The sequence below is a fragment of the Ranitomeya variabilis genome, chromosome 2 (genome assembly GCF_051348905.1).
Source record: "Ranitomeya variabilis isolate aRanVar5 chromosome 2, aRanVar5.hap1, whole genome shotgun sequence".
Lineage (NCBI taxonomy): Eukaryota > Metazoa > Chordata > Amphibia > Anura > Dendrobatidae > Ranitomeya > Ranitomeya variabilis.
This window is the reverse complement of record NC_135233.1, coordinates 278,622,849-278,643,104: the sequence shown is the minus strand read 5'-3', so window position 1 is coordinate 278,643,104 and position 20,256 is coordinate 278,622,849. Positions and strand designations below refer to the sequence as shown.

At 46.3% G+C, this 20,256-nt stretch overlaps 1 pseudogene across 1 annotated transcript; it reads right to left on the bottom strand.

Annotated features, from left to right (window-relative positions):
* Positions 1-6,855: 6,855 nt before the first annotated feature.
* LOC143805531 (rho-related GTP-binding protein RhoG-like) lies at positions 6,856-19,821 on the bottom strand (annotated as a pseudogene). The gene is made up of 2 exons (XR_013221264.1): positions 19,697-19,821; positions 6,856-7,640 (listed from the first exon to the last, which is right to left on the bottom strand). The product of XR_013221264.1 is annotated as a rho-related GTP-binding protein RhoG-like (transcript).
* Positions 19,822-20,256: the final 435 nt, after the last annotated feature.

Genomic DNA, 20,256 nt, shown 5'->3' with positions numbered 1-20,256 from the left:
AGGGTTTTTTTTAACCGCTGTTATCCTGCCCCATAGTAGGTCAAGGAAGGGCTACCTCCAGGTGTGCTGTCCACAGGGAAGTACTGGAAAATGAGATTATATGCTCCCTGCAGCTGCTGGCTTCTAGTCATTGGGGCGGTGCAGGGATCAGTCAGTCACCACTCATTATACAGTGACATGCTGTAATATCTCCCCAGCACTTTGACATCCTATTCACACACAAATACACACGCACTGCACAGTAGAGTGCCAGGGAGAGATTGCAGTGGCTTTCTGGGCTGCTTCATATGTGCAAATCAGTCCGAGCACAGATTGCAATGCATGGACTGGCCACAGCTCTGCCAACCAGAGCATCACAAGCACAGACAAAATATATGAAGCTGTCACACTTCTGTCGGAAGACCTGAGGCCAGGCATTGCTGTCCATTCTCACCTTGATTTGAATGGATGTCTGAAACTGCCTGTACAGCCACCCGTTCTGCTCGGAAGACTGAAAGGAAGCGGCTGCAGGGAGAAAAAAACTTAATTTTCTTCCAGTAGCTGCTGTTCCAGAAACCTAACCCCTATAGTATTGCAGGGGGCAGCTGAGAGCCTGAGTGCGCACTAATCCTGAAATTCAAGTGGTTAAACTCTAGCGAGCAAAGCTTGCTTTGATTTCTAATGTTACAGGCAGCCGCTGTCTGGGTAACACAGCTTGTATTCGCTGGCTATGGTGTGAGCTTGGGTCCTATGCTCTCTCGGTAAGGGGTGGGAGAGATATTACCTTAATACAGAACACCCTGCTATTGTGTTGCAGGGGACCGATGATAGACTAAGTGCACACTAATCAAATAAAAGTGGATAAACTTTAGCAATCGAAGTAAGCTCTGCTCGCTAATGTTACAGGCAGATGCTGGCTGGGTAGCACAGCTCCTGTGCCTTCTCCATCAATGGGGATCTAATGCCCTCCAGGTAAGGAGTAATACCTTAATACAGAAAATGGCTTAAGAAAGAAATGTGTGATAATACAAGGACAGGAAAAAAAAATCCAAAAAGTTAGAAGCATTATCCAAAGTACCATTTATTATGAGTCCTTTAAATAAATATAAATGTTAATTGGATTTAACTAAAAGATACGCATTGAATTAGAAATTTAGTTCTTAGCACAAAAATATACATTCCTGATAATTTGTCAGGTGGACATAAGAAGAAAACCCACTGAATGGATCTTCCCCCAGCTGGTGAATGACTAGGATTCCATTTCTTGGCTCCGTTTCATTTTATCCAGAACATAACACAGGACGCCCACAATCTCTATTGGTCACCAATGTCAGTAGTGGCACTACCCATTGCTGTATTGCAGAGAAAGTCAGCAGCTAGTCCTGAATTTCTGGTCTCGGACATGCTCAGGAAATACGTAAAACACGTCAACTGTAATCTGACAAAGGCACGCTGGCTGGGACTTGTAGTTTTACAGTATATGGAGGATCACAATTCCTAACCCCTCCAGGGCTGTGTGAGCACATTGGCATTTGCAGTGGTGCCAGCAGCTTGAGCCACAGGTGCCATTAGGTGTAGGACACAGATTGCTCTTTGGTAATGAAGACAGATGACATATTAGCAAGTACCATTATTACACAGTATAAATGAACTTACAGGATACATAATCTTTGTAAAATATAGAAAAAGGTCACAGCCACTTCAACTGCTGCATTTATTCCATTATAAAAAGTAATTCATGTCGACAGGGTTCTGGCAACCGAGAACAGAGGCACTGGTGTGACGAGAGAGAACCCTCATTCCAGTCCTCTCCCATCCTAGAAATGGCTTTACAATTAGGCTGGCCTCACCCGTATTACTACTTCTCTTATTGTAATCCTGTGCAGCCTGAGCTAAGGAAATCGATCTGCAAGGAAGAAAAGCGTATTGTATCAATACCTCCTCTACGATGGGGAACTTCCACTGTAATGTCACGGGGTGTGTACGGTATAGCACATCACAAGTCCAAGGAACTAAAGACATTCCCTTCTTAAGAGCTGTTGTCACTTTCTTACCAGTTTGGATAAAGGACCAATATAAATTAGACAGGGGCTTGATCTCAAAAATGAGTTAACTAAAATACTTGGACTCTACAAGTATTTGATATAACTGGGCTTTGTTTCCTAGGTAATACCTGCTGCCTGCTAGCTCTATGGCCGAATTCAGACATCCATGGGACACAGTGCGGGTTCAGACTGATCTCTAGACTGACCATCGGTCTCCCCCCCCCCTGAATGCAACACCCTCATAGGCATATATGAGGCTATTTATCTAGGGTCAGGAGACCCTCGGCCTGTCCTGAAGGCACGGACCATACTTCGCTGAATCCAGCCTTAGGCCGGGATCACACATGCGAGAAACACGTCCGTGTCTCGCATGTGAAACCCAAGCTCTGGCGCCAGCACTTGGGAGCGGAGCGTGCAGCTCCATGTGTTCCTATGCGGCCGCACGCTCCGCTCCACAGTGCCGGCGCCAGAGCTTGGGTTTCACATGCGAGACACGGACGTGTTTCTCACATGTGTGATCCCGGCCTTATAGTGCCACTCCGGGATTTTTTTTTCTAATATCAATACCGGATAGGTATCAATAATGTTCCCTATGTGCAGTAAAATACTCACCAACTGCCGTCTTCCACTGTTTCTAGCGTTGCTCCGATGCCTCTTCGCCATCTTGTGACAGCAGCTGTGACTGGCTGAGAGTTACTGCTAGTTGTTACTACTAGTGATGAGCGAGCATGCTCGGGTGCTAACAGAGTATCTTCAGCGTGCTCGAAAAATATGTTCCAGTCTCCGTGGCTGTTAATCAGGCAATCCCTGCATGTGTTGTGGCTGTCGAACAGCCACGAGATACAGTCACGGGGACTCAAACATTATTCGAGCACGCCGACGTCACTGTTAGCACCCAAGCATGCTCAGATAATACCTTATCCCTGCATGTTTGCTCATCACTAGTTATCTTTCTTCATGTCAGTAAATGATAGCCTCGTTCAGACTGAAAAGTGACTTCTGCCCAGCAAATACTGGAGTAATCCAGCCAATCACAACTGACGTCACATGATGCACAAGACTGAAACGGCACCGGAAACAGCAGAAAACGGCCACAGTAAGTATTTTATTACACACAAGGACAATAAATTACTGATACACATAAAAAAAATACATGATAAAAAAAAAAACTGACCGGAGTGGTGTTTTAAAAGCGTAACCATTTTTATTCCCCCCTAGAAATTAATACATGTAACTTTAGAAAATATCTTATCAGAAAAATCCACTTTTTTCCTTGTGGACTGATTTTGCACTCCGTTCATGGGTAAAATCCATGATATCTGTACTCAGTAAAGATAGATTTTCCCATGACTGAGATGGCAGTTGGTGCTTTTAAAATTCTATGTAGTGGAGAGGAATAGAGAGGAGCTGGAGACAGACATTCTACTGTAAGCTTTCCTGAAACAGCAGTTACAGTTCTTCATAGAACTTTGAGCACTGTCATCTTTCAGTCTTAATGGCCAATTTCTGCATTCAAGGAAGACTGCTTTTCCCACTGAGATAGGACAGTTGGTGCTTTTAAAGATTCCTTGCCGAGGAGAGAGGCAAACATTTTGCTGATAGTTCTTCCGAAACCACAATTACAGTTCTCCATAGAACTTTATGAGCACCAACTGTCATCTCATCTCAGTAGTGGGAAAATCTATATTCCGTGAAGACTGTTTTTACCTGGGAATTGGGAAATTTGAGAATTAAATATCAGTCTTTGCACAGAAAGAAGCAGATTTTTATGATGAGATATTACAATGTTTCAAATAGTCAGGTTTACTCTTGATGTATGAAAAAAGAAATTAAAGGCAGTCACTGTAAATAGTTTATATGCACTGCCGTTTCCTAAAACTGCAGCCTACAATGGATATCTGCCGGTAATGGATTCATGAATGATGGGGGGGGGTGCATTGCCGAAAAGTTGAAGGAGCAACAAAAAGATGATAGGGGAGTATGGGTAACATCAGTCCCTAATCACATGCAGCACAACTAGATCAAATCTGGAGCAAATAAAAAAAAAAGGGTCAGAACCAATCACCATAACTGGTAATATTGCCATATTCATAATTGATACATTAATTTCCGTGCCTTTAGGGGATTAGTCTTCCACTCAATCATGGAAGAGTTTCCAGTAGTTTTTATCTATATATGAACCACAAGTGAGATATATATATATATATATATTTTTTTTTAATTATATATATACCGTATTTTCCGGCGTATAAGACGACTGGGCGTATAAGACGACCCCCCAACTTTACCAGTTAAAATATAAAATCTTCTTAAAAGTCGGGGGTCTTCTTATACACCCTATGTCGTCTTATAGGGCCGGTGAATATGTGCCTTTTGGGGGGGGGGGGGGAGTGATCCTGATGACGAGGGGGCGTCTCACAGGAAAGTGAGTATCCCCCATTACCTTATCGTAGCGGTGCAGCGTGGGGGTCTCAGTGCTGGGAGCGGCGGCGGCTGCTGTGCTCTGGTGCGGCGGCTGCTGTGCTCTGGTGCGGCGGCTCCTCTTCTGTGTGGGGCCTCTGTGCTGTGAGGTGGCGGTGGCGGTGGCGGCGGCATATCTTTATCCAGTTGGGGCTCCTCCGGCATCTCCTTAGCCCTGGAGGCCCCGCCGCAACTCCATCGGTGCAATGCAGCGGCCATTTTCCCGGAGGCAGCTCAATAGGTGCGATGCGGTGGCCTCCGGGAAAATGGCCGCTGCTCAGATTCAGATCTCGTCCCGAAATCTCGGGACACGAGATCTGAATCTGAGCAGCGGCCATTTTCCCGGAGGCCACCACATTGCACCGATGCAGTTGCGGCGGGGCCTCCAGGGCTAAGGAGATGCCGGAGGAGCCCCAACTGGATAAAGATATGCCGCCGCCACCGCCACCGCCACCTCACAGCACAGAGGCCCCACACAGAAGAGGAGCCGCCGCACCAGAACACAGCAGCCGCCGCCGCTCCCAGCACTGACACCCCCACGCTGCACCGCTAGGATAAGGTAATGGGGATTACTCACTTTCCTGTGAGACGCCCCCTCGTCATCAGGATCACTCCCCCTCCCCACCCACCATATACACCGGCGTACAAGACGATTCCCGGCGTATAAGACGACCCCCGACTTTTAAGAAGATTTTCGGGGGTTAAAAAGTCGTCTTATACGCCGGAAAATACGGTATATAGCATTTCTAGAATTGCCTTTTGTTTTCAAAGATTAGGCAAGGAGAGAGGGTACAACTGTACATTAAGAATTTTGGCAGCACACAGTTCTAATATTGTAATATACATGCATGGCAAATCTGCTCCCAAGAGCAAACCTTATAAATCATGCAGATGATGTGATAACGGCAAGCTGAGGGCAGAGAAAATATTGATCACAGGTAGCACAGTCATGAATGACAGTAAACTACTGTGCCTGATGAAGAGATGACCTAGACAGAAATTATGATACTCATTGGCACTAGTATTAATGTAGAGATAAGCAGATTCAGTGCACTGTGCATCACGCACGCCAGCGCCTGCTCCAGATCACGCACATTCTCATTTACAGCAGCTGAAGCACAACATAACCTAGCCTCTGGTTACTGAAACTATGACTGGGGCAGCAAACTGCTCATCTACAACTCTGGCAAAAATTAAGAGACCACCACATCAACATCCTGTCATGGGCAGCCCAATCTCCAGACCTGAACCCCATTGAAAACCTCTGGAATGTAATCAAGAGGATGATGGATAGTCACAAGCTATCAAACAAAGAAGAACTGCTTACATTTTTGTGCCAGAAGCAGTGTGAAAGACTGGTGGAAAGCATGCCAAGACGCATGAAAGCTGTGATTAAAAATCATGGTTATTCCACAAAATATTGATTTCTGAACTCTTCCTGAGTTAAAACATTAGTATTGTTGTTTATAAACGATTATGAACTTGTTTTCTTTGCATTATTTGAGGTCTGAAAGCACTTTTTTAATTTTGACCATTTCTCTTCAGAAAAAATACAAAATTTATTGCTTGGAAAGTCGGAGACATGTCAGAAGTTTATAGAATTAAAACATTTTACTCAAAAATATACCTATAAAGCGAAAAATCTGACAAACGGAACATTTTGCAGTGGTCTCTTAATTTTTGTCAGTTGTATATTGTCTACGTAATGCGCTGTTCTTTTTGATGATCAATTCCCTTTAACCCATTTCCATAAGGAGATCCGTTTTATAACCGCTATGAAGCCCTGAGTTGTATGATAAGAATAAAGGTGTCTATCCTGTGTTACAGAAAGATTTGCGATCTCATTAAAAAAAAAAAAAAGCTTTCCTCCTGGAAAAGGAAAGTTACAGTGTTTAGCAGAATTCAGTGGGATGGAAAGCATCGATCCAGCACATAGTGAAGAATAAACCATCTGGCAGTCCGAATGCCTTTCAGTCACGCAGGTGAAAGTGTAAAGCCCTTTATAAAGCACACGTTCGTAAAGTATAGAATTTCTGAAAAAAAAAAAAAAATTGCACAGTGAAGCTTTAATAGTGGCAAGGTAAGAAGGGTAGTAATAAAATAGGTTTCTTCTAGGAAAAAGAAAAAAAAAAAAGCAGAATTTTCATCTGTGTTGGCAATATAGTGTGTGTGTGTGTGTGTGTGTGTGTGTGTGTGTGTGTGTGTGTGTGTGTGTGTGTGTGTGTGTGTGTGTGTGTGTGTGTGTGTGTGTGTGTGTGTGTGTGTGTGTGTGTGAATAATAAAATAAACCAGACATGACAATCCAAAGTGCAAGGCTGGCATGTGTAAGCGCTTGGAGAGATTTCTTGTTCCAAGTACATCATGACTTATTGCATTGCTCTGCACGATCCGCTGCCTTGTCCGTGGCGTATTCATTCATTCTTGGGAAAGCTATAAAGCGCAATCAATCGACTCCACACAACGCTGTTCATGCAAGCTGAGGAGAAAAGGGATATCGCCCAAGGTGCCGTGCTAAAACCCCAGACTTACTGCCGAAACAGCATCGCAGTGGTCGCCATTCACACCTATAGTAGGAAACACTTCTTCTGATTCTTCTTGACCACAGGGTTTAGGACAGCACGGACAGCATCTGCAAACACCTCCCTGACCCCCTCCTGGTGCAGGGCAGAGCACTCAAGATACTTCACGGCACCGATCTGTTTGGCCAGAGACGAGCCCTGCTGGCTTGTGGTAGGTGCAAGACTCTGCTCCTTTAACTTTTTAATAGTCTCTGCATCATTTCGAAGATCTCTTTTGGTACCCACAAGTAAGACTGGCACATTAGGACAGTGATGGGAAACCTCCGGGTGCCACTTGTGCCGCACATTGGCATAGGAAGACGGACTGCCAATGGAGAAGCATATTATGAAGACATTGGTCTGAGGATAAGACAAGGTGCGCAGGCGGTCATATTCCTCCTGACCAGCAGTGTCCCACAGGTTAAGGCTAACCGTTCTGCCATCCACCGTCATCTGAGCACTGTAATTGTCAAATACTGTGGGGATGTACTCCTCTGGAAAGGCATTGGTGGTGTAACTGATAAGAAGGCATGTCTTCCCCACTGCTCCATCACCAACGACTACACACTTTATTGTCTGCATTCTTCATGAAGTCACACTGTACCTGGCGACACAAGGACAACGCTGTTAGCTTCTTGTTCAGGAAAAGCACATAAGGAGGTATACAAAAAGGCCTGTGTGTGTATAGGCCAAAGGGCTGACTAGAACTTAAGGTTCACACACTTGTGACCTAGAAAGAGTATTTCGACATGTTCCATTTTTTGAGACATATTAAGGCCATGTTCACATTGCTTTTTACCCTGACGTCAGCTGTGTAAGGGCTCCTCTAGGAATTCTTGGGAAATAGGCTTCGGATGTGTGCGCTGATGACCACTGGCTGATGATGCAGACGGGGTCACTGTGCTCTGTTGTACATTTTCGGCCGATGTGCCTATCCTTGAGGCGGACACCAAACCGTGTACGACTGCATCTTGGTATCCTCCTCAAATAGGCGCTTACTGCTGAAAATGATGCGCGGCAGAGCATGTAGTGACCCCCTCTGCACCAGTCAATGGGCTCATCAATGCGCACACACGGTTTTCTAGGACTTCAGACATAAGCCCTGACGGTCGGACCCACTGATGTGAGAGTAAAAAGCAATGTGAACACAGCCTTAGGCACCACAGTGTAATAATTGATTAAAGAAGGGGTAAAGTTAGAGGGAAGAATGTGAAACATCTGAGTAAACTTACAGAACTGCAGTAACACTTAGCGCTGACCATTAGTAATTACCTAGAGTCAATGAGCACATTCCTCTTATTAAATCCATTAACCCCTTCACCCCCAAGGGTGGTTTGCACGTTATGGACCGGGCCAATTTTTACAATTCTGACCACTGTCCATTTATGAGGTTATAACTCTGGAACGCTTCAACGGATCCCGGTGATTCTGACACTGTTTTCTCGTGACATATTGTACTTCATGATAGCGGTAAAATTTCTTTGATATTACCTGCGTTTATTTGTGAAAAAAAAGGGAAATTTGGCGAAAATTTTGAAAATTTCGCAATTTTCCAACTTTGAATTTTTATGCAATTAAATCACAGTGATATGTCACACAAAATACTTAATAAGTAACATTTCCCACATGTCTACTTTACATCAGCACAATTTTGGAACCAAAATTTTTTTTTGTTAGGGAGTTATAAGGGTTAAAATTTGACCAGCAATTTCTCATTTTCACAACACCATTTTTTTTTTAGGGACCACATCTCATTTGAAGTCATTTTGAGGGGTCTATATGATAGAAAATACCCAAGTGTGACACCATTCTAAAAACTGCACCCCTCAAGGTGCTCAAAACCACATTCAAGAAGTTTATTAACCCTTCAGGTGTTTCACAGGAATTTTTGGAATGTTTAAATAAAAATGAGCATTTAACTTTTTTTTCACACAAAATTTACTTCAGCTCCAATTTGTTTTATTTTACCAAGGGTAACAGGAGAAAATGGACCCCAAAAGATGTTGTACAATTTGTCCTGAGTACGCCGATACCCCATATGTGGGGGTAAACCACTGTTTGGGCGCATGACAGAGCTCGGAAGCGAAGGAGCGCCATTTTACTTTTCAATGCAAAATTGACTGGCATTGAGATGGGATGCCATGTTGCGTTTGGAGAGCCCTTGATATGCCTAAACATTGAAACCCCCCACAAGTGACACCATTTTGGAAAGTAGACCCCCTAAGGAGCTTATCTAGAGGTGTGGTGAGCACTTTGACTCACCAAGTGCTTCACAGAAGTTTATAACGCAGAACCGTAAAAATAAAAAATCATATTTTTTCACAAAAATGATCTATTCGCCCCCAATTTTTTATTTTCCCAAGGGTAAGAGAAGAAATTGGACCCCAAAAGTTGTTGTACAATTTGTCCTGAGTACGCTGATACCCCATATGTGTGGGTAAAGCACTGTTTGGGCGCATAGGAGAGCTCCGAAGGGAAGGAGCGCCGTTTGACTTTTCAATGCAAAATTGACAGGAATTGAGGTGGGACGCCATGTTGCGTTTGGAGAGCCACTAATGTGCCTAAACATTGAAACCCCCCACAAGTGACACCATTTTGGAAAGTAGACCCCCTAAGGAACTTATCTAGAGGTGTAGTGAGCACTTTGACCCACTAACTGCTTCACAGAAGTTTATAATGCAGAGCCGTAAAAATAAAACAAACATTTTTTTCCCACAAAAATTATTTTTTAGCCCCCAGTTTTGTATTTTCCCAAGGGTAACAGGAGAAATTGGACCCCAAAAGTTGTTGTCCAATTTGTCTTGAGTACGCTGATACCCCATATGTGGGGGGGGAACCACCGTTTGGGCGCATGGGAGGGCTCGGAAGGGATGGAGCGCCATTTTGAATGCAGACTTAGATGGAATGGTCTGCAGGCGTCACATTGCGTTTGCAGAGCCCTAATGTACCTAAACAGTAAAAAAACCCACAAGTGACACCATTTTGGAAAGTAGACCCCCTAAGCAACTCATCTAGATGTGTTGTGAGAGTTTTGAACCCTCAAGTGTTTCACTACAGTTTATAACGCATAGCCGTGAAAATTAAAAAAAAAAAAATCTCCCCCCAAAATTATTTTTTAGCCCCCAGTTTTGTATTTTCCCAAGGGTAACAGGGGAAATTGGACCCCAAAAGTTGTTCTCCAATGTGTTCCGAGTACGCCGATACCCCATATGTTGGGGTAAACCCCTGTTTGGGTGCACGGGAGAGCTCGGAAGGGAAGGAGCACTGTTTTACTTTTTCAACGCAGAATTGGCTGGAATTGAGATCGGACGCCATGTCGCATTTGGAGAGCCCCTGATGTGCCTAAACAGTGGAAACCCCCAATTATAACTGAAACCCTAATCCAAGCACACCCCTAACCCTAATCCCAACGGTAACCCTAACCACACCCCTAACCCTGACACACCCATAATTCTAATCCCAACCCTAATCCCAACGGTAACCCTAACCACACCTCTAACCCAGACACACCCCTAACCCTAATCCCAACCCTATTCCCAACCGTAGATGTAATCCAAACCCTAACCCTAACTTTAGCCCCAACCCTAACTTTAGCCCCAACCCTAACTGTAGCCTTAACCCTAACCCTAGCCCCAACCCTAGCCCCAACCCCAACCCTAGCCCCAAACATAACCCTAACCCTAGCCCTAACCCTAGCCCTAACCCTAGCCCTAACCCTAGCCCTAACCCTAGCCCTAACCCTAGCCCTAGCCCTAACCCTAGCCCTAGCCCTAGCCCTAGCCCTAGCCCTAGCCCTAGCCCTAACCCTAGCCCTAGCCCTAGCCCTAGCCCTAGCCCTAGCCCTAGCCCTAATGGTAAAATGGAAATAAATACATTTTTTAAATTTTTTTTATTTTTCCCTAAGGGGGGTTTGATTTACTTTTATAGCGGGTTTTTTAGCTGATTTTTATGATTGGCAGCCATCACACACTGAAAGAAGCTTTTTATTGCAAAAAATATTTTTTGCGTTACCACATTTTGAGAGCTATAATTTTTCCATATTTGAGTCCACAGAGTCATGTGAGGTCTTGTTTTTTGCGGAACGAGTTGACGTTTTTATTGGTAACATGCTCGGGCACGGGAGATTTTTTGATCGCTTTTTATTCCGATTTTTGTGAGGCAGAATGACCAAAAACCAGCTATTCATGAATTTCTTTTGGGGGGAGGCGTTTATACCGTTCCGCGTTTGGTAAAATTGATAAAGCAGTTTTATTCTTCGGGTCAGTACGATTACAGCGATATCTCATTTCTATCATTTTTTTTTATGTTTTGGCGCTTTTATACGATAACTATTTTATAGAAAAAATAATTATTTTGGCATCGCTTTATTCTGAGGACTATAACTTTTTTATTTTTTCGCTGATGATGCTGTATGGCGGCTCGTTTTTTGCGGGACAAGATGACGTTTGCAGCGGTACCATGGTTATTTATATCCGTCTTTTTGATCGCGTGTTATTCTACTTTTTGTTTGGCGGTATGAGAATAAAGCGTTGTTTTTTGCCTCGGTTTTTTTTTTTTTTTTTAACGGTGTTCACTGAAGGGGTTAACTAGTGATATAGTTTTATAGGTGGGGTCGTTACGGACGCGGCGATACTAAATATGTGTACTTTTATTGTTTGATTTTTTTTTATTTAGATAAAGGAATGTATTTATGGGAATAATTTATTTTTTTTTTTCTTTATTTAGGAATTTTTTATTTTTTTTTTACACATGTGGGAATTTTTTTTTTTACTTTTTTACTTTGTCCCAGGGGGGTACATTACAGATCGTTGATCTGACAGTGTGCACAGCACTCTGTCAGATCACCGATCTCACAGCCGTGCAGGCTGCAGCTTTCATCTGCAGCCTGCACGGCACCCGGAAGTAATCCCTGCAGGACCCGGATGCAGCCCCGCGGCCATTTTGGATCCGGGGCCTGCAGGGATAGGAGGTAGGAGACCCTCGCAGCAACGCGATCACATCGCATTGCTCCGGGGGTCTCAGGGAAGCCCGCAGGGAGCCCCCTCCCTGCGCGATGCTTCCCTGTACCACCGGCAGGGTGGATAAAAATCAATGTTTTTTTAAAAAAATCAAAAAAATCGGATTTTTTTGATTTAAATCGGATTTTTTTGATTTAAATCGGATTTTTTTCAATAAACTGCTTTTTGAGGAAAATATTTTACCATCCAAAGGTTCTTCCATCATGAGATAAAGCTGAGTTGTTTAACTCAGTAGAATAAAGGCTGTACATGTGTAACATTCACAATGCCATGCTCTTCCAGAGGTTTCTGTAGGATGCTGACTATCCAACAAGTTTGGGCATGTCAACTGAATGGAAAAAGAAACTAAACCAAAAGTGAAACCAAGCTAGAAGTGTGGAATTAAAGGGGCAGTATGAACAAAATGTGGAGGCTATTAATAGTTTATACAATTAAGACATGCTGCTTTTAAACACCTACCTATTGCCATATAGTAAAACAAAAAAGATTTTTACTTACTTTGGGGTCCCCCCCTCACCCTGGCGTTAGATCGTTGCCCCTAGTTTCGTCCGTGTAACTATGGGCGCACATGCGCACTGCTCTCACTTCTCATTTTAATCGTGATTTATATTAAAAAAAAACTTTTGATTTAAATCAGTGATTTAAATCATGATTAAAATCATGATTTAAATCGATCCGATTTAAATAGAAAAAAATCTTTTGATTTAAATCGTGATTTAAATCATGATTTAAATCGGCGTGATTTAAATCAATCCACCCTGACCACCGGCACACCGCGATCATGTTTGATCGCGGTGTGCCGGGGGTTAATGTGCCGGGGGCGGTCTGTGACCGCTCCTGGCACATAGTGCCGGATGTCAGCTGCGATAGGCAGCTGACACCCGGCCGCGATCGGCCGCGCTCCCTCCGTGAGCGCGGCCGATCGTGCTGGACGTACTATTCCGTCCTTGGGAATTAGGGCCCACCCCACATGGACGGAATAATACGTCCAATGGCAGAAAGGGGTTAAGTCACATGAAAACCTGGGTCCAATGCAGTAATCTGTGATTGCTACCATAAAAGTCGTCCACAAGGACATACTGGAAGGTTACATAGCACAACGTCACTAAAGAAGGAAGTCATTGGCATATCAAGATAAGATGGTGGAACTCCATCCTGCCAGATGTTGTGGCTCTACAAGTCCCATACTTTTCAGTAGTGTTTCCATATAGCCTGCTGATAACTCAGAGCATTCGACCTGCAATTGGGCTTAAGCGTGCAGATTAAACATATACTTAGATTATGTGTAACACCAGCATTAGATTATATTTGGATTTGTGTCACACTGATATCTCAATGGTTTACCAACTTCTTATGTTAAAGGGAATCTGTCCGCTCATTAAGGCTACTTTCACACTAGCGTCGTACGACGCACCTCGCAATGCGTCGTTTTGGAAAAAAAAACACATCCTGCAAAATTGCTTGCAGGATGCGGTTTTTTCTCCTTAGACCTGCATTAGCGACGCATTGCGACGGATTGCCACACGTCGCAACCGTCGTGCGACGGTTGTGTCGTGTTGCGTCGGACCGTCGGCACAAAAAAGTTACATGTAACGTTTTATTTTCGCCGCATGCGCGGCTGGAACGCCGCCCCCGCCTCCCCGGACATCACAATGGGGCAGCGGATGCGTTGTAAAACTGCATCCGCTGCCCCCGTTGTGTTTTTAACTCGCAGTTTGCGTCGGTACATCGCAACGTCGCATTGCGACGTGCGTCATACGACGCTAGTGTGAAAGTAGCCTAATGCTGCCAAAATCCTGGGCATCAATCAGATCCTCGCTGCACATCTCATGCCGGGTATATTATTCTCTGCAACGCTCCAGCATTTTAGAGAGTATATAGTCAGAAGATCTATAGCGAGAGACCTGTCATGCGCCTCTATGGGCGCTGGGTAGAGCCGGCCATGGGACTAGTCTCGTCTCCGGATATGGTCCTCGGCTCAATCTCCTAACTGTATTTTCTCTGAAATGCTCCAGAGTTAGGTTGCCATCACACTATCAGTATTTGGTCAGTATTTTACATCAGTATTTGTAAGCCAAAACCAGGAGTGGGTGATAAATACAGAAGTGGAGCATATGTTTCTGTTATACTCTTCCCCTAATTGTTCCACTCCTGGTTTTGGCTTACAAATACTGATCTATACAATTGTCTAAGGGGTACTTCAGTCTGTCTGTTGTGGAAATCCCGGGTCGCTGATTGAATCAGCGACAGGCACAGTCCGACCGCGAATTGGCCCCTCCCTACTCCCCTCCAGTCAGTGCCCCCTGCGTGCATCACTGCTGACACATGACCCGCACACAGAGCACGAGGTTATAATGGGGAGGAAGCAGTGAGCGCTCACAATGCGGGACACGGAAATACAACAGGGAGATCACAGCAGCCGCCATCATCTGACCTGTGCCCGGGGCTCCGCACGCTTCCGGGAGCAGCCACGATGTCCTCTGCCAGCAGCGGCCTCCGTGCCGGACTACAGGAAGGGCAGACTATCACCCCAAACTTGAACGGCTCTTCGGAGCCAGCCCATGTGCCGGCACTGTGGAGTACCGCAGAGCGCCCCATGTGAGCCACACTCCTGGCCGGCCCCTCGGCTTCTCCGTCATCTACACACGTGTCCTGTTATTGTTATGCGCGGGCCGTGTGCTGCTCCTGCACTGCCAGAGATGGCGCCTCCGCCGCTCTCACCACCGCCTGTACATCTGCTCCTCTCGTTGACGGATGGGCTGAGGACGGTCTCCAGAAAGCTGCCCCCACCTCCCCCCTCCATACTCCCCTCCAGTCAGCGACCACATAGGGTTTTATCAGTCCGTTAACACTGCCATTAACCCTGTGTGACCACCTTTTTACTATTGATGCTGCCTATGCAGCATCAATAGTAAAAACAATGTTAAAAATAATTTTTAAAAAATTCTCACCTTCCGGCGCCTTTCCCACTCCTCGCGATGCTCCGGTCCCAAGAATGCATTTTGGCAATGACCATAGATGATGTAGCGGTCTCGCGAGACCGCTACATCATCACGTGTTATTGCCGCAATGCATTCTTGAGACCGGAGCGTCGCGAGGAGCATCGCTAAATGCCTGGCCTGGATCCGGGGGCCACCCGAAGGTGAGTATATAACCTTTTTTTTATGTTAATTCTTTTTTTAACAGGGATATGGTGCCCACATTGCCATCTACTACGTGGGCTGTGCCATCTACTACGTGGGCTGTGCCATCTACTACGTGGGCTGTGCCATCTACTACGTGGGCTGTGCCATCTACTACGTGGGCTGTGCCATCTACTACGTGGGCTGTGCCATCTACTACGTGGGCTGTGCCATCTACTACGTGGGCTGTGCCATCTACTACGTGGGCTGTGCCATCTACTACGTGGGCTGTGCCATCTACTACGTGGGCTGTGCCATCTACTACGTGGGCTGTGCCATCTACTACGTGGGCTGTGCCATCTACGACGTGGGCTGTGCCATCTACGACGTGGGCTGTGCCATCTACGACGTGGGCTGTGCCATCTACTACGTGGGCTGTGCCATCTACTACGTGGGCTGTGCCATCTACTACGTGGGCTGTGCCATCTACTACGTGGGCTGTGCCATCTACTACGTGGGCTGTGCCATCTACTACGTGGGCTGTGCCATCTACTACGTGGGCTGTGCCATCTACTACGTGGGCTGTGCCATCTACTACTATACATATTCTAGAATACCCGATGCATTAGAATCGGGCCACCATCTAGTAAAATACTGACCAAATACTGCTAGTGTGACGGCAGCCTTATGCCTCGCTACAATCGAACAGATGGGCTCAGATTCAAACTGCCCGTATTTTGGGTATGCAAATTGCCTCTTCTGAGAAAAAAAGGACTTAACTCTATAGCGCCACCTGTTGGAAGTAGCGATCCTACAAGTCACAATCAACCCTCTAACGAGTCGTGCAATAGGACTTAGGATAAAAGCCAAATCAGTATCTCAATTCGCAGACACGGTGTTTCGGGCTGTTGGCCCTCGTCAGTGCGAAGCATGAGAACTGATTTGGCTAGGTGAGAGGCTCTGGATTGGGGTCTAAGGGGTATCGTTTCTCCTTATGGAGAGTGACGTATTTTGGGTAGCACTGATCAGCTAAAAGGTTCCCTTTAAGTTAATGTATGAGAAAATTGTCCCATTGGTGGACTGTGTTCCCCCACTGACTGCCAGAACCTGAGGGTTGCCATCCAACACATACCTCATGAGTGGTGGAATGTGGGCTTGGTGTTAAAATAACAATTACTGACTGTCAATACTTTCTCGTTTATTTCACCTTTATCAACTGACCACCAACAAGTAACACTGTGGATGAAGCACTGTGCCTGCTTAGGTGCTTGTCCTCCAATAAAAACAATACCTCTTTTGTAGTGATTTGATGTGGCAACCATGATAAATCTAGTGCAGGAACCATATGCTAATAAGGCTGCAAGTGCACTGGGGAGTGTCACTGTACTTGGACTGCTTCTTTGCAGTGCCTTGATACACGCCCCCAGTACACTTCCAGCCTGATTTGCATGTGGTTTGATTTATCATGGTTGGCACATCAGATCACTACAAAGGAAGTTTTTACTGGTGCAAAGGAGCTTATACAGCCTTACCTTTACTTCATTTTCAGGCCGGGGCTGCACTGTGACTGGCCGCCACATAGGCCGAGCAGCCAAAGATTGCTATGTGCCGCTGCTACATCGCAGGTGAATGGAGTTGCATTGTGACCCATAGGGTACCGCAACAGGAAAGTAGCAAAACGTCAGACCCAGTTACCGTGCAGCCACAGCCTGATTGGCACTTTGTTGCTGGCAGAATGACATTTGGTCATTGGCGTCTTAGAAATCACCACTGACAACCGATAAGACTGCAAATATTCTGTTCTCATGTTTGCAAACATTGTCTGATACTAGAACCCAGAACTGCGGTATCCGCCCAATATGGAGACGCAGCACCAGAGAGAGCGTACAGTTATACTGAGCAGTCAGATAATAGAATGCCAGAAGGGGGCACAAATAACAGGCGGACAACTGGGGAAAGTCAAATTGGCTGCAGAATTAAAACTGCTCCCCCACTTATCAGTGATTCCGATAATATATTGGGGAGGTGTGAGCTTTATAAAAGGGCTGTGTGTTACAATAGGAACATAAGCAATGCTCACCTATCCTACACCTGGCCCCCCACCAATCCTGCAGCACTGACACCGTGCACATCATTCACACAGGCATGAGCAGTAAGACCAGGTCCACAAGGGTCTCACTAATGGTGGATGTGCCAGTGCAGAATCAGGGGGCATGAATCTGTGAGGAACTGATATTTATTAACACATTTTGTGTATATCTGTGTGCGCGGACGAGCCGGTGTATATGTATGCGTGCACGGACGTGCCGACGTATAATATATGTATGCACGTGTGTATGTGTGCGCAGACATGCCAGTGTATATGTATGCACGTGTGTGTGTGTGTGTGTGTGTGTGTGTGTGTGTGTGTGTGTGTGTGTGTGTGTGTGTGTACACGCCGGGGTATGTGTGTGTGTGGACATGCTGGTGTATATGTATGTGTCTATACCTGTGTGTGGATTTGTCCCGCACCGATGTGTGTACGCGTCTGTATATCTGTGCCGCTGTGTGTCTGCGCCGCTGTATATCTCTGTGTGCCGCTGTATCTCTCTGTGTGCCGCTGTATCTCTCTGTGTGCCGCTGTATCTCTCTGTGTGCCGCTGTATCTCTCTGTGTGCCGCTGTATCTCTCTGTGTGCCGCTGTATATCTGTGTGTGTCTGTGCCGCTGTATATCTGTGTGTGTCTGTGCCGCTGTATATCTGTGTGTGTCTGTGCCGCTGTATATCTGTGTGTGTCTGTGCCGCTGTATATCTGTGTGTGTCTGTGCCGCTGTATATCTGTGTGTGTCTGTGCCGCTGTATATCTGTGTGTGTCTGTGCCGCTGTATATCTGTGTGTGTCTGTGCCGCTGTATATCTGTGTGTGTCTGTGCCGCTGTATATCTGTGTGTGTCTGTGCCGCTGTATATCTGTGTGTGTCTGTGCCGCTGTATCTGTGTGTGTCTGTGCCGCTGTATATCTGTGTGTGTATGTGCCGCTGTATATCTGTGTGTCTGTACTGCTGTATATCTGTGTGTGTATGTGCCGCTGTATATCTGTGTGTCTGTACTGCTGTATATCTGTGTGTGTCTGTGCCGCTGTATATCTGTGTGTGTCTGTGCCGCTGTATATCTGTGTGTGTCTGTGCCGCTGTATATCTGTGTGTGTCTGTGCCGCTGTATATCTGTGTGTGTCTGTGCCGCTGTATATCTGTGTGTGTATGTGCCGCTGTATATCTGTGTGTGTATGTGCCGCTGTATATCTGTGTGTGTATGTGCCGCTGTATATCTGTGTGTGTATGTGCCGCTGTATATCTGTGTGTGTATGTGCTGCTGTATATCTGTGTGTATGTGCTGCTGTATATCTGTGTGTGTGTATGTGCTGCTGTATATCTGTGTGTACCGCTGTATATCTGTGTGTCTGTGCCGCTGTATATCTGTGTGTGTCTGTGCCGCTGTATATCTGTGTGTGTCTGTGCCGCTGTATATCTGTGTGTGTCTGTGCCGCTGTATATCTGTGTGTGTCTGTGCCGCTGTATATCTGTGTGTGTCTGTGCCGCTGTATATCTGTGTGTGTCTGTGCCGCTGTATATCTGTGTGTGTCTGTGCCGCTGTATATCTGTGTGTGTCTGTGCCGCTGTATATCTGTGTGTGTATGTGCCGCTGTATATCTGTGTGTGTCTGTGCCGCTGTATATCTGTGTGTGTATGTGCCGCTGTATATCTGTGTGTGTATGTGCCGCTGTATATCTGTGTGTACCGCTGTATATCTGTGTGTCTGTGCTGCTGTATATCTGTGTGTGTATGTGCCGCTGTATATCTGTGTGTGTCTGTGCCGCTGTATATCTGTGTGTGTATGTGCCGCTGTATATCTGTGTGTGTATGTGCCGCTGTATATCTGTGTGTGTATGTGCCGCTGTATATCTGTGTGTGTATGTGCCGCTGTATATCTGTGTGTGTCTGTGCCGCTGTATATCTGTGTGTGTCTGTGCCGCTGTATCTGTGTGTGTCTGTGCCGCTGTATATCTGTGTGTCTGTGCTGCTGTATATCTGTGTGTGTCTGTGCCGCTGTATATCTGTGTGTGTATGTGCCGCTGTATATCTGTGTGTGTATGTGCCGCTGTATATCTGTGTGTGTATGTGCCGCTGTATATCTGTGTGTGTATGTGCCGCTGTATATCTGTGTGTGTCTGTGCCGCTGTATCTGTGTGTGTCTGTGCCGCTGTATATCTGTACATCATGTATATCTGTGCCGCTGTATATCTGTGGGTCTGTACATCATGTATATGTATTTTTCCTCCTGCAGCTCAGCACCTCGGCCTGCGGCTCTCCTCCATTCCTCCATGCCGGGGCCGGCTGCCATCATCCCGGAGATTACCTGACACTCTTCCCCTCTCCGCAGAGCCAGCACCTATCCACAGCGGATCCGCCCCTCGGACACTCCCACCCTGGCACCAGGTGCCCCCAGCACAGCCGGGACATGGGAGCCCCCGACTCACCCAGCAGGCTCTCCTGAACCCCGCAGTGCGCTCCTGTTCTGTGGGCAGCGTCTGACTACAGGAGAACCGCACCCAGCCCGGGGCCTCACTGTCTCCCGGGGACTTCCTGGTCTCACTGGCTCCGCTTCACTTCCTGTACCGGCCCTGGGCGGTTACTAGAACCGCACATCCGGGGCCTAGCACGGTGACACACCCGCCGCAGTGTACCCGGGGTAATGTAGTTCCATAGTGAGCCCAGTGCATGCTGGGAGAAACTTCACACTACAGGAGTCTGATAAGTCAGTCCGCTAGTCGGCGCTGTGACTGCAGGATACGATGTGTAGAGATGATGGTGTGCTGCGGGGCTGCTGGTGTCCTGGACCAGGGCCGGTGTCGTTCACATTAGCGGCGGGTGCCGCAGCGGCGCCGCATGCGTCATGCGCCCCTATATTTAACATGGGGGCGCATGGACATGCGTCGCACTTGCGTTTTGCGTCGCTGCGGCGCCCGCGTCCGGGCGCAGAGGACGCAGCAAGTTGCATTTTTGCTGCGTCCAAAATCAATTAAAAAGGACGCATGCG